At 50.6% G+C, this 12,393-nt stretch overlaps 1 protein-coding gene and 2 long non-coding RNA genes across 10 annotated transcripts in view; 2 read left to right on the top strand and 1 right to left on the bottom strand.

Moving 5' to 3' along the window:
* The window catches only part of LOC137615175 (uncharacterized), a 103,145-nt gene extending 100,855 nt beyond the window's left edge, over positions 1 to 2,290 (top strand). The window contains exon 4 of the long non-coding RNA XR_011039171.1: positions 2,155 to 2,290. This is a non-coding gene — a long non-coding RNA (uncharacterized lncRNA). The remainder of the gene's footprint in view (positions 1 to 2,154) is intronic.
* LOC137615176 (uncharacterized) overlaps positions 1 to 12,393 on the top strand; it is an 851,893-nt gene that overhangs the window by 765,558 nt on the left and 73,942 nt on the right. The gene's annotated exons all lie outside the window — the stretch shown is intronic.
* LOC137615174 (uncharacterized) overlaps positions 1 to 12,393 on the bottom strand; it is a 38,680-nt gene that overhangs the window by 8,007 nt on the left and 18,280 nt on the right. The window contains exons 3-5 of one of the 2 annotated variants that reach the window (XR_011039170.1): positions 4,160 to 4,366; positions 3,179 to 3,304; positions 2,403 to 2,531 (exon numbers count right to left, since the gene is read on the bottom strand). This is a non-coding gene — a long non-coding RNA (uncharacterized lncRNA). Of the gene's footprint in view, positions 1 to 2,402; positions 2,532 to 3,178; positions 3,305 to 4,159; positions 4,367 to 12,393 lie in introns of those variants that run through there. The other variant, XR_011039169.1, reaches the window with a different exon arrangement.

The following is a 12,393-nucleotide window of genomic DNA, read 5'->3' as shown; positions in this document are numbered from 1 at the left end:
CCTGCATTCGTCGGGTTAGTTCTTGCTGACTAGCTAGTGTACAATCAAGAGCCTTTACTATTTCAGAAGTTTGCAGATCTGCTTGTGACACATATAGAGTTAAGAAAACAACATCTTGGCACAAAAGGCGTCACATCTGGGACCAATGGAGTTGAATGATGTTCAAGACCCTTCAGGTCATACGTCACACTGTGAACGTTCGTAGGATTCACATCTACTTCATGAACCCTGCTGATTCTCCCACTCTCATAGTGAGAATTTACATCACTTCTCCACTGCTCAATCCCTTTGACATCCAACTGAGCTGATGAGTCCCTTTTCTCCCGTTGTGAAGCATTACTAGCAGTGGAACCAGCATATGAAGTTCCAACTTTAGACAGTGTTTCATACTCTACCTGTAGTTTATCACAGTCTAGCTTCAGGCCGTTAATCTCTTCTTGGCTCTTGCGTTTAGCTGCAATTGCTTTGGCTTGCATTTCAACTGCAAGTGCTTTGGCTTGCATTTCAGCTTCAGCTGCAGGTGCTTTGGCTTGCATTTCCAAAGCCAATTCCTCTTCTTCTAGCTATTTTCCTCAGCTTGCTTAAGCTTTGCTTGTGCCTCAAGAAAGCACACACGCAGCACTGACTGGGTAGTCTTTGCTGAAGCTCTTGAAACAGACGACATGGCGACAGATGATAAGAGGCCACAACAGATGATCATTGCAGACACAAGGCTGACGAAGTCCACTTGCCCCACGCTGGCGTTACTTGACCCAGGCTGGAGTATTTGTCAAACTGTAGAACACTACACCACCAGTGCAGCTACGTTCTGAGTATCGGCGGTTTACTAAGGGTGAAGTCAAACACGCCTCTGGTTTGTTCATGTATTCCATCAAAGAGGCGAGGTTTGACACAGCAAACAAAAGCAGCAATAAATATACAAAAAAAAATAATGTAAATATTCATGTAAAACAATATGTATACTGTAAATATTATCTAAATACAAAATAATGTAAATGATTTAAATACAATTCAGTAATTCCACAGGTAAGATTTACTTAACATAAAAAATAAACTTACATTTTCCAGACGCCGATTCTAATACTAAATTCACAGATAACCACTGGTAAAAAGTTGCTGTACCACCAGATGCATTCAGCCTCCTAGCTAACAGCAACACCGGTCACTTATTACTATGACGAGTACACTGGGCAGCTCAGCACATCACAAATACTGCAGAACCACAGCATGGACAAATTCCATGTACTTTCCAGAGCCTGCCCACGCTGAACTAACAAAGGCGCCATTTGCCAAGGCGGGCATATATTGTGGCGTTTTGGCCAGATGCCAACAATAACAATACAATATTTTTCAGTACCAACTCAATACTTCTTTTTCATACAAAAAAGTAAACAAAAAATGTATACAGTGTTCCATTCAATAGAAATATTCAATTCATAATAGTGCACATATGTGTATAATTAAATTACAAAACAAACATCAGACAATCCCGACGCTCGCTTATACCCTCTTCCTTATCATCAACAAAGAAAACGTGTAGCGCCAACTTAACTAAAAACTTAAAACGCTGGGCATATCCTACAGCCAGCAAGACTTTAAAAAGATGAGACTACCAGCACCAATTTAGTATAAAGAATGCAGAAAATCTGAAGTGACCAGTATTGGAGATGATTACATTATATGTGTAGAGAAATCATGAATTAGCCAACAGCAGATCATTTAGACATGCAATACTCTTGCAGACAATACATCCAGCTTGCTAGTGGTATGCAGCACCTCAGACTATGTCACACTCTACCATTGAGAAAAATTATACGGTGTACAAAGCGGTCGGTGATCTAGCAGGATGCATTTGGATGTGGTAAGCAGGACTAAGGTCATCACAGATACTTTAGATCATTCCAGTGTAATGCAGTGTATTTGGGAAGCCAGTTAGAAGTAACCTTTAAAAAATGACAGTAGATCCAATCAGTCATTGTAGATGTATGCAGAATATCTGAAGTGGTCCGGATCATTCCAATTGTATGAAGCATCTTGAGGAATACTTTTGCGAAGATGGTTAAAGATGCATCGGGGCCAAAAAAATAGCAATTGGAAGTAGCCCTATTAAAGATGGTAGTAGGTAGGTCATTAACCCTCTTTCTGTAATTCCAGTAGAACAAGTGCAGATGAACAACGGTGAAAGTTTGGACGACAGCAGCTTATGGTATCCAATTTATCAGGTTGCAACACTTGAAGATATGAATAATTATGCAAGTTGGCAGGATGGAAGTACGTTATTGCAGCGAGATGTAACACTTGTTTGCTGCCAACAGGAAGAATATTCTTAAACTTCCATCCAGCTACATCATTACTATGAAATGAAGGACTTATTGCTTCAAGAGATGGAGGTCTTGAAGCAAGTGCAAGTGGAAATCAGAACAAAACCAAGTGGGCAGTAGTAAACGTGCAACAGGTCGACAAAGCTCTGTGGTCAAGATCACAGGTAAGCAGCAGAACTGTCGCAATGCAAGTTTCAAGGGTAACAGGTCCTGGCAACACCATCAGGGAAAATAGTTTACATACAATAAAATACAAAATGTATTGAAATGATAAAGTATTCTAAGTTACTATTGGACAAAAAAATCAAGGTTAATTAAAATAAATATATCTAAGTTTATAAATGCATAATTAACTACATATACCTGAATTATATTTTACCGAGCAACAAAATCAAAATTCCATAGTTTTATAATGCTGGTGAGAGAACGAAACTTGCATTATTGATTAATTTACATTAGTTTCATGAATAGCCAGGAATGTAAAAAACAAATGGCACTCTACTGAATGATTTTTCACAAGAAAAAGGGAAGAAGAAAGTAACTTATTATAGGCAATTTTATATAGTCCATGGCTTTTATATCTCTGGTGAAATCCACATTTTATATGAATTTAATATTCTATAGAAAATTTACAATTTTATATAAACAAAATCACCACGTTAAAACTTGAGGATATTTTCATACAAAATCCTGCCTTTTCAATCATTACAACAATTAGTAAATAACCTTTTGTTAGCAAACTAAAAAAAAAATCTCAGCTGTTGAAAGGATGCGTATATTACGTATGAGAAAGTTTTTTTTCTTACTCAAGTCAGGAAGTGTTTGCAAATTCTTTTACAGAAAGAATTAAAGCTTACCTTTATTACAATAATCTTTAGAGTACAATAACGAGAGGAATCAGTTTGCATCTCTAATCATTGTTTTCACAGATGTTAATTCTCTGTCAATTGATTAATCTTCTTGAAGTTTCTCACACATCAGGCCTGGAAATAATAGAAAGTCTCAACTTCCATTGCACTAATTGCTTAAAAATTCTTGATTATCATTTCACTCCAATTTTGAAATTAAATGTAATTACATCCTGTTGTCTAAAGTTAAAACATATTTAATTACTGAAAGTGCAATTAGACTTTTCCCGAGGGTTAAAAATGCCACAAACTTTGGCCATTGCAATTCAACTTGACATGCAATAATCTTTTGAGACTTTGAGAGAGATGCTTTCATATAATATACATTGACTAGCATTATTCCTTGGGGGATATTTTCCAAAGACACTTTATGACTGAAGCTTTATCAATAATTTCCAAATTATTTTCTTTATTTCAGCTAAGAAATTACAATCTGTCCCTTTCTTTTGCCTGTTATTGTAACGTTTACTACACTCATGACTTGAAGTTTGTTAGTGGCACAGAATCTTTCTTTGGGACATTCAAAGCCAACCCCAATGTTATACATCTGCAATATTCTAAATGCACCATTTCTAGATAATTAGTTACAAGAATAAAAATTGGGGTCTGACCACTAAACATGAAAACAATGAGTGTTGTTTTACCATCACTACTTTATATTGTAAGTGGCCCTGATTGTTCGATCTTTGATCGGATTTTCTTCTAGACTTTGTATCGTTGTCATGAATGTTAATTACATATATCTATGACAATTAAATTTTGATTAAATATCTTCTATCTTTACTGCACAATAAACTTTGCACTATAAAATTCAGTTATCTACCAATATATTTCTTTAACCCTAAAAAATTAATTTACCTACAACATTCTGTTAAGTTAAAACTCTGTCTCAAAATTCCCAAGTTAATTGATAAAGGGAAATCATCTTACCTTTTTAGCCAAATTCCAATTTTAATCTCTTCTTACATTCTCGTAAACTCTTAATCCATCCGCGGCTTTTCTATATCAGTTTCCTAATATAAACATAACTTTTGCTGGCTTCAGGTACGTAGTTATCCTTTACAGTTTTATCTTGACTATTGTTAATCTTATCATACAATGAGCAAGTAGTTTGTTTCTGGTCACAAAAATAAGCTGCTGCAATTAAAAAGTTTGTCAGTATTTCAAAATTCTATCAAGTAAATCAGTATATGTAGTTAACACCCTTCCCAACTCATCAATCAGGGTATTCTAAAAGTATAGATGTTTTAATTATGCTTCTTTAACACTTTTGTAGAGAAGGTGAACAGTCAAAACTGCTATAGTCATAACTGTAGCAAACTATCAAAACCAGGGCACACCGTGAGGTGAGGATCGAATCCTTGTGACTGGACGTGCCCATCACCTATAGAACATGGAGAAAATTTAATTATCCTTGATTAACTAAATTAATGTTTAGCTGTAATGTCCATGCCACTTATCAATCTAATTTAAAATATCCTAAAAGTATTTCAATTGCATGTATCAGTCTGACCTTTTCTAACATTCATTCTTCTCTACGTATTTTTCTTCACCTTATGGAAGAGCAGTCCAAAGAAACTGGTATCATTCATACAGAAATTGATATATCTAATATGACAAATTCGAAGATAATTTGTATTTTTCCTAACCATACAAACCTTAGCTATAACTTTTAGCGCAGCTGAAATGACGAGCCAATAGTTTTTAACGAGGGTTAATTACCCCCCGCGCTAGTTAGCGGGGAGTGGGGAAGGGTAGCTTGCTACCCCTCCCCCCTCCACACACCGGTGACTTGCTTCACTTCACTTAGAGGTAGGACTTGACCTGGGGGTCAGGGATGGCGGGCACATATGTGTAAATAGCTAAGGTTTGTATGGTTAGGAAAAATACAAATTATCTTCGAATTTGTCATTTGTTCCGTAACCGAAATACAAACCACGCTATTTACAAAGGGTGACTTACCCCTTAGGAAGGGTGGAAAGTCCCCAGCCTTACTGACTTTGGCTTGCCCGGGGGCTCGATCCCTCAGTGAGCAGCACTAGAGAGAGGGAGCCCCTGTACCTCACAGGTTCCTAGCATCGGTAGGAACGAGTGGCCTACATAAGTAGTGTGAGGAGGAGAGTGTGACTCGTCCTATGAAGTTGACCTTGAGACCTTCAGATAGGAATTCTAGGATAGGACGTTCCCCATACCACCTCGTCAGGGTATGGGAGACGCAACAGTATTAAGCTTAATACTAGGAGCACAAAGAAGCATGGGTTACCTGCAGAGGTCGAGGTCAGCTATGCGAGGACCAGGATGCTGCTTCCCCAAGAGAGGGGAGAATGAAGAAAGAAGTAAGGGTCAGACATACTCTTTCATTCACACAGACTAAGACCGGGTAACAACGCCCTCAACCCACTGCTACTTGTCCATAAAGGAGCCTGAGGTTAGACCAGCTGTTGTGCAGCCACCACAGGGCCGATAGAGAACGTATCGAGGCTCCTGTGGGTCACGTCTTGCAGGTAGTGGGCTGTGAAGGTCGTTTGACGCTTCCAGACCCCAGCTTGAAGTACCTGCGTCACAGAGAAGTTTCTCTTGAAGGCCAGGGATGTAGCAATACCCCTGACATCGTGGGCCCGAGGGCAACGTGACGGAGGAGGGTCAGGATTCAGGGCATGGTGGATAACCCTTCGAATCCAAGCAGAGATGGTATTCCTGGTGACCCTCCTCTTTGTCCTGCCTGTGCTCACAAACAAAGCTCGCACATGAGGACGGACTGCAGCCGTTCTCTTCAAGTAGTACCTCAGACACCTCACTGGGCATAGTAGCAGCTGGTCTGGGTCGTTTGTTACAGAACGGAGACTCGCGATCCTGAAAGAGTCGAACCGAGGATCCGGCACTCCAGGATTCTGAGTCTTGGCCACAAACTCAGGGACGAACCTGAACGTTACCTCTCCCCATCCCCTTGAATGGGCGATGTCGTACGAGAGACCATGAAGTTCACTAACTCGCTTGGCTGAGGCCAAGGCGAGTAGGAAAGCCGTCTTCCAAGACAGGTGGCGATCGGAGGCCTGGCGTAATGGCTCGAAGGGAGGTCTCTTGAGAGACCTGAGGACTCGAACCACGTTCCAAGGAGGGGGTCTCACTTCCGACTGGGGGCAGATAAGCTCATAGGTACGTATGAGTAAAGAGTTCTAGCGATGAAGAAATATCCACGCCCTTCAATCTGAAGGCCAAGCTTAAGGCTGAGCGATAGCCTTTCACTGCCGAGACAGAAAGGCGCATTTCTTCTCGCAGATACACAAGGAAGTCCGCTATTGCTGGAATAGTGGCATCAAGTGGAGAGATACCCCTTCCACGACACCAACCATAAAAGACTCTCCACTTCGCTTGGTAGACTCCCTCAGAGGACTTTCGTAGGTGCCGAGACATTCTCTCCGCAACCTGTTGCGAAAAGCCTCTCTCCGCGAGGAGACGCTGGATAGTCTCCAGGCGTGAAGCTGAAGCGAGGCTACGGCCCTGTGAGGGACACTGGAGTGGGGTTGTCTGAGAAGCTCGTGTCGTGGAGGAAGCTCTCTTGGGAGTTCCGTCAGGAGTTGCAGAAGGTCCGGAAACCATTCCGCGTGATGCCATAGCGGAGCTACTAGAGTCATGGAACAGTTGACCGATAGTCTGGTCCTGTTGAGCACCCTTCTCATCAGACAGAATGGTGGGAAGGCGTACACGTCGATGTTGTCCCACCGTTGCTGGAAAGCATCTTGCCAGAGTGCCTTGGGGTCCGGGACTGGTGAGCAGTACAGGGGCAGCTTGCAGTTCAAGGCTGTCGCGAACAAGTCCACCGTCGGGGAACCCCACAAAGTCAGGACTTTGTTGGCTATCTGAGGATCCAAAGACCACTCGGTACTCACTATCTGCAAAGCCCTGCTCAGACTGTCGGCGAGCACATTCCTCTTGCCAGGAATGAAGCGAGCTGATAGTGTTATCGAGTGGGTTTCGGTCCACCTCAGAGTCTCTACTGCAAGATGGGATAGCTGTTGCGAAAAAGTGCCTCCCTGCTTGTTGATATAAGCCACTACCGTGGTGTTGTCGCTCATCACCACCACGGAGTGACCCGCCAGGAACCGTTGGAACTGTTGAAGGGCCAGAAAGACGGCCTTCAATTCTAGCAGGTTGATGTGTAGGCACTTTTCTGATTCTGACCAAAGGCCTGAGGCCCTCTGGTTCAGAACGTGCGCCCCCACCCTTCTTTTGACGCGTCCGAAAACAGAGTCAATTCCGGGGGGAGGACGAGAAGACTCGCTCCCTTTCGCAGGTTCTCGTCGGCCAGCCACCACCGCAAGTCCGTCTGTTCCAGAGACCCCATTGGGATCAGAATGTCCGGGGAATCGGATCCTTGATTCCACCGGGACTTGAGCCGCCATTGAAGGGATCTCATCCTGAGGCGGCTGTTTGGAACCAGACGGGCCAGGGAGGATAGGTGGCCTAAGAGACGCAACCACGATTGGGCGGGGAGTTCTTTTCGCCTGAGGAAAGGTTCCGCCACCCTCCTCAGCCTTGCTATCCGGTCGTCTGATGGAAAGGCTTTGTGGAGATTGGTGTCTATTAGCATGCCTAGATAAACCAGTCGTTGGGACGGCTGCAGAGAGGACTTCTCGAGGTTTACCACGATCCCAAGATCCTGGCAAAGATCTAGAAGCTTGTCTCGGTGCCGAAGAAGGGTCAACTCCGAGTCTGCTAGGATCAGCCAATCGTCTAGGTAACGAAGGAGACGAATGCCGTTCCTGTGCGCCCAAGTCGAAATCAGGGTGAACACTCTGGTGAACACCTGAGGAGCTGTGGAGAGACCGAAACACAGCACCTTGAACTGGTAGATCTTGTTGTCTAGGCAGAATCTCAGGTACTTCCTGGAAGACGGATAGATTGGGATCTAGAAGTACGCATCCTTTAGATCCAGTGTACACATGAAGTCTTGTGGTCTCACCGCAAGTCTGAACGTGTCTGCTGTCTCCATGCTGAACCGGGTTTGTTTGACAAACCTGTTCAGAGCCGAGAGATCGATGACGGGTCTCCAGCCTCCAGTAGCCTTCTTTACAAGAAAGAGTCGACTGAAGAAGCCTGGAGAGCCGTCCATGACCTCCTGGAGAGCACCCTTCTCGAACATGGTCTCGACTTCGGCCTGAAGGGCCAGCCCCTTTGCCGATCCCATGGCATAGGAGCTCAACGACACTGGATTCGCTGTCAGGGGAGGTTGAGATGACGTGAACGGGACGCGATAACCTTGGCCGATCACTGAGACCGTCCAAGCATCGGCCCCGTGATGTTGCCACCTGCGGACGCAACGCTGAAGGCATCCCCCCACAGGTGGACATGCAGGGGGACTGCCACCCCTAGGGCTTGCGGCCGCGGCCGCCACCCCTAGAAGTCTTGCCTCCCCTGGAGGACTTACCGCCCCTCTTGACCTTGGCTGGAAAGGGCTGGGGCTTAGACACCACTTTCTTAGCTGCCGGTGCCTGTTTGGAAGCCTTACGAGGCTGTTGCTGCTGTTGTGGCGGGGCTGGAGGCTTATAGGGCCGAGTTGTAAGGGCCCTATGGAGGAGGGAGTCCGTGCTGGATTTCCTCCACCTCTCAGCCGTTCGCTCCAAGTCTTGAGGCTCAAACAGGCTCTCCCCCAGGAGGGAGGCATGTTGGAGCCTACACACATCTACGGCGGGGACCTTCGGATGGAATCTCTCGGACACAGCATCGCGACGCTTCAACACCGAGTTGGCCCACAGGGTGGTAACCTGGTGCGCCAAAAACTCGATGGAGCGGGTGCCCGAGAGCAAGAAGGTTTCTAGGGCCTTCGTATTGGTCTCCTTGGACAAGTCCTCCGATCGCAATAGGATGCCCAGAGATCCTAACCAGAAGTCCAGCCACGAAGTGGCCTGCATGGCACACTTAGCGACCTTCTCTTGGTTAAGGATCTCTGCCGCCGAGAACGACACCTGCCGGGCAGAGAGTTTCTCCAAGGGAACTCCCTTTGCCAGCTCCTCCACAGAGTGATGGAGAGGAAGAGCGAGGTTGTGCTCACCCAGGATCTCGAAATACCTCCTCTGCTGAAGGCGAGGAGGAGGGATGAGTTTGTTCCCGGCAGTGGAACGACTGGAAGAGGCAAGAAGTGCGAGCTGAGCATTGGCCCTAGCTCTGGCACTCTTCAGCCCCCGAGACCAGGGCAGAGCTGCACTGGTCTTAGGGGCCTTCCGAACGTCAAACACTTCATCCAGAATCGTGTCTTTGCCTTCACGTGGGGGATGACTGGATCCGTAAGACTGTTAAGTTGCCTTATCAGGCTTAAGACCAGCCAGAAGGCATGTTCGGACTCTTGCTGTTCTCCTCCCTGCGGGCTGGCAGCCAAGTCTCCTGCCCCAGGAATCTCTTCCTGGGGTGATACGTGGAGATTCCCCTGGGTAGTCGTGGGTTCCTGACGAATCCTTGCAGAGGATTTAGGGATGGTCTTGGAATCCTTGGGTTCCCTCCTGGGAGGGATACAGGATCCCAACAACGAGGTTCGAGGGGCCCCTTCCTCACGAGACGATTCTCCTGCCTGAAGCGAAGTCTCCCCCCCTGGTGCCGAGGGGAAGACTACCGCCCCACTGGACTCACCTGAGGACGGAAAGGCCTCGTCCACGGGAGAAGGAGAGAGTACTCGTGCAGGAGAGGGGAACCTCGAGACCGACCTCTTGGGAACCAACTTCGCCCTGGGGGAAGTCACCACGAAGTCCACTCCTCTCTTTCTCTTCAGCGTAGGAGACACAGCCGCTGGTTTGTTACCCTGGCCGGCGAGTGCTGGTTTCATAACCCTCACTAACGCCCGTACCAGCGGACCAAACCAAGTCTGCTGCTCCAAGGACACAGAGTCCGAAATCCTCGCTAAGGTGAAAGGGATCGGGCGATCCTTTGGAGTGGACACGACGGTACCTGCCTGAAAAGAAGGTGGGGAAGAATGCTGTACTGACCTGTCTTCGTCCTGCACTACCAACCTGTGCTTGGATGGAGGTGATCCCGAGCGCCATCTAGGAGCACGCGTCCCTGCTGCTACCACCGGCTGTGGAATTCGCCGCGAACTATGGTCGAGCGAGGGCGAACGGTCGCGCAAGGGCGAATGGTCCGCGGGTGATCGCGTGGGCGCGCAGGCGAGCGGTCTCGCGGGCGCGCAGGCGAGCGGTCGCGCGGGCGAGCGGTCGCGCGGTCGCGCGGGGCGAGCGGTCGCGCGGGCGCGCGGGCGCGCGGGCGCGCGGGCGAGCGGTCGCGCGGGCGCGCGGGCGAGCGGTCGCGCGACCGCTCGCCCGCGCGACCGCTCGCCCGCGCGACCGCTCGCCCGCGCGACCGCTCGCCCGCGCGACCGCTCGCGGGCGCGCGGGCGAGCGGTCGCGCGGGCGCGCAGGCGAGCGGTCGCGCGGGCGCGCAGGCGAGCGGTCGCGCGGGCGCGCTGGCGAGCGGTCGCGCGGGCGCGCTGGCGAGCGGTCGCGCGGGCGCGCGGTCGCGCGGGCGCGCGGTCGCGCGGTCGCGCGGGCGAGCGGTCGCGCGGTCGCGCGGGCGAGCGGTCGCGCGGGCGCGCGGGCGAGCGGTCGCGCGGGGCGCGCGGTCGCGCGGGGCGCGCGGTCGCGCGGGCGAGCGGTCGCGCGGGCGAGCGGTCGCGCGGGCGCGCGGTCGCGCGGGCGCGCGCGTCGCGCGGGCGCGCGGTCGCGCGGGCGCGCGGTCGCGCGGTCGCGCGGGCGAGCGGTCGCGCGGGCGAGCGGTCGCGCGGGCGCGCGGTCGCGCGGGCGCGCGGGCGAGCGGTCGCGCGGGCGCGCGCGGGCGAGCGGTCGCGCGGTCGCGCGGGCGCGCGGGCGCGCGGGCGAGCGGTCGCGCGGGCGCGCGCGGGCGAGCGGTCGCGCAGGCGAGCGGTCGCGCGGGCGCGCAGGCGAGCGGTCGCGCGGGCGCGCAGGCGAGCGGTCGCGCGGGCGCGCAGGCGAGCGGTCGCGCGGGCGCGCAGGCGAGCGGTCGCGCGGGGGCGCAGGCGAGCGGTCGCACGGTCGCGCGGTCGCACGGTCGCGCGGTCGCACGGTCGCGCAGGCGAGCGGTCGCGCAGGCGAGCGGTCGCGCAGGCGAGCGGTCGCGCAGGCGAGCGGTCGCGCAGGCAAGTGGGCGTGAGGGTGGGCAGGTAAATGAACACGTGTCCGAGGCGACGAACGCAAGCGATGGCGCGACGGCGAGGGATCGTGCTGCCGCGTAGGTGAAGAAGATCGCTGGCTATGTCGACGCACTGATGTGCGATGGTGAGCAGCATGCGCAGGTGAATGACCGCGTGCTGGTGAGCGATGGCGAGCAGCATGTGTAGGTGAATGATCGCGTGATAGGGTGCGATGGTGATCAGCATCTGCAAGAGGGCTATCGTTCAGGGTTGTGCGATGAGGAGCAGCATGCGTAAGCGGGCGATCGTGCAGGGTTGTGCGATGGCGAGCAGCATGCGCAGGTGAATGATCGCGTGAAAGGGTGCGATGGTGATCAGCATCCGCAGGAGGGCGATCGTTCAGGGTTGTGCGATGAGGAGCAGCATGCGTAAGCGGGCGATCGTGCAAGGTTGTGCGATGGCGAGCAGCATGCGCAGGTGAATGATCGCGTGAAAGGGTGCGATGGTGATCAGCATCCGCAGGAGGGCGATCGTTCAGGGTTGTGCGATGAGGAGCAGCATGCGTAAGCGGGCGATCGTGCAGGGTTGTGCGATGGCGAGCAGCATGCGCAGGTGAATGATCGCGTGAAAGGGTGCGATGGTGATCAGCATCCGCAGGAGGGCGATCGTTCAGGGTTGTGCGATGAGGAGCAGCATGCGTAAGCGGGCGATCATGCAGGGTCGTGCGATGGCGAGCAGCATGTCTAGGTGATCGCTGGCGAGCTGGTGATCGCTGGTGATCGCTGGCGAGCAGAAGGTCGACGCGTGTCCTGTGAGAGGACAGGTGGTGCGGCACGTTCACGAGCAGGAACGGGAAGATCGCTGGCGCGTTGGCGAACATGTGTTTCTGACACACGCGCAGCACGATGTTGCGTAGCCACAGGACCAGGTGGATGGTGAGCAGGGAGTTCAGCAGGAACTAAAGGGTGGTCAGAGACCGCAGGGCGATGGTCCTCAAATGAGCGCTGGCGCTCGGAAGAGAGCTGACGAG

Source organism: Palaemon carinicauda, chromosome 21 (genome assembly GCF_036898095.1).
Source record: "Palaemon carinicauda isolate YSFRI2023 chromosome 21, ASM3689809v2, whole genome shotgun sequence".
In the NCBI taxonomy this organism is placed as follows: Eukaryota; Metazoa; Arthropoda; class Malacostraca; order Decapoda; family Palaemonidae; genus Palaemon; species Palaemon carinicauda.
Note: the sequence above shows the minus strand (reverse complement) of the source record. Positions and strands in the feature narration are given on the sequence as shown.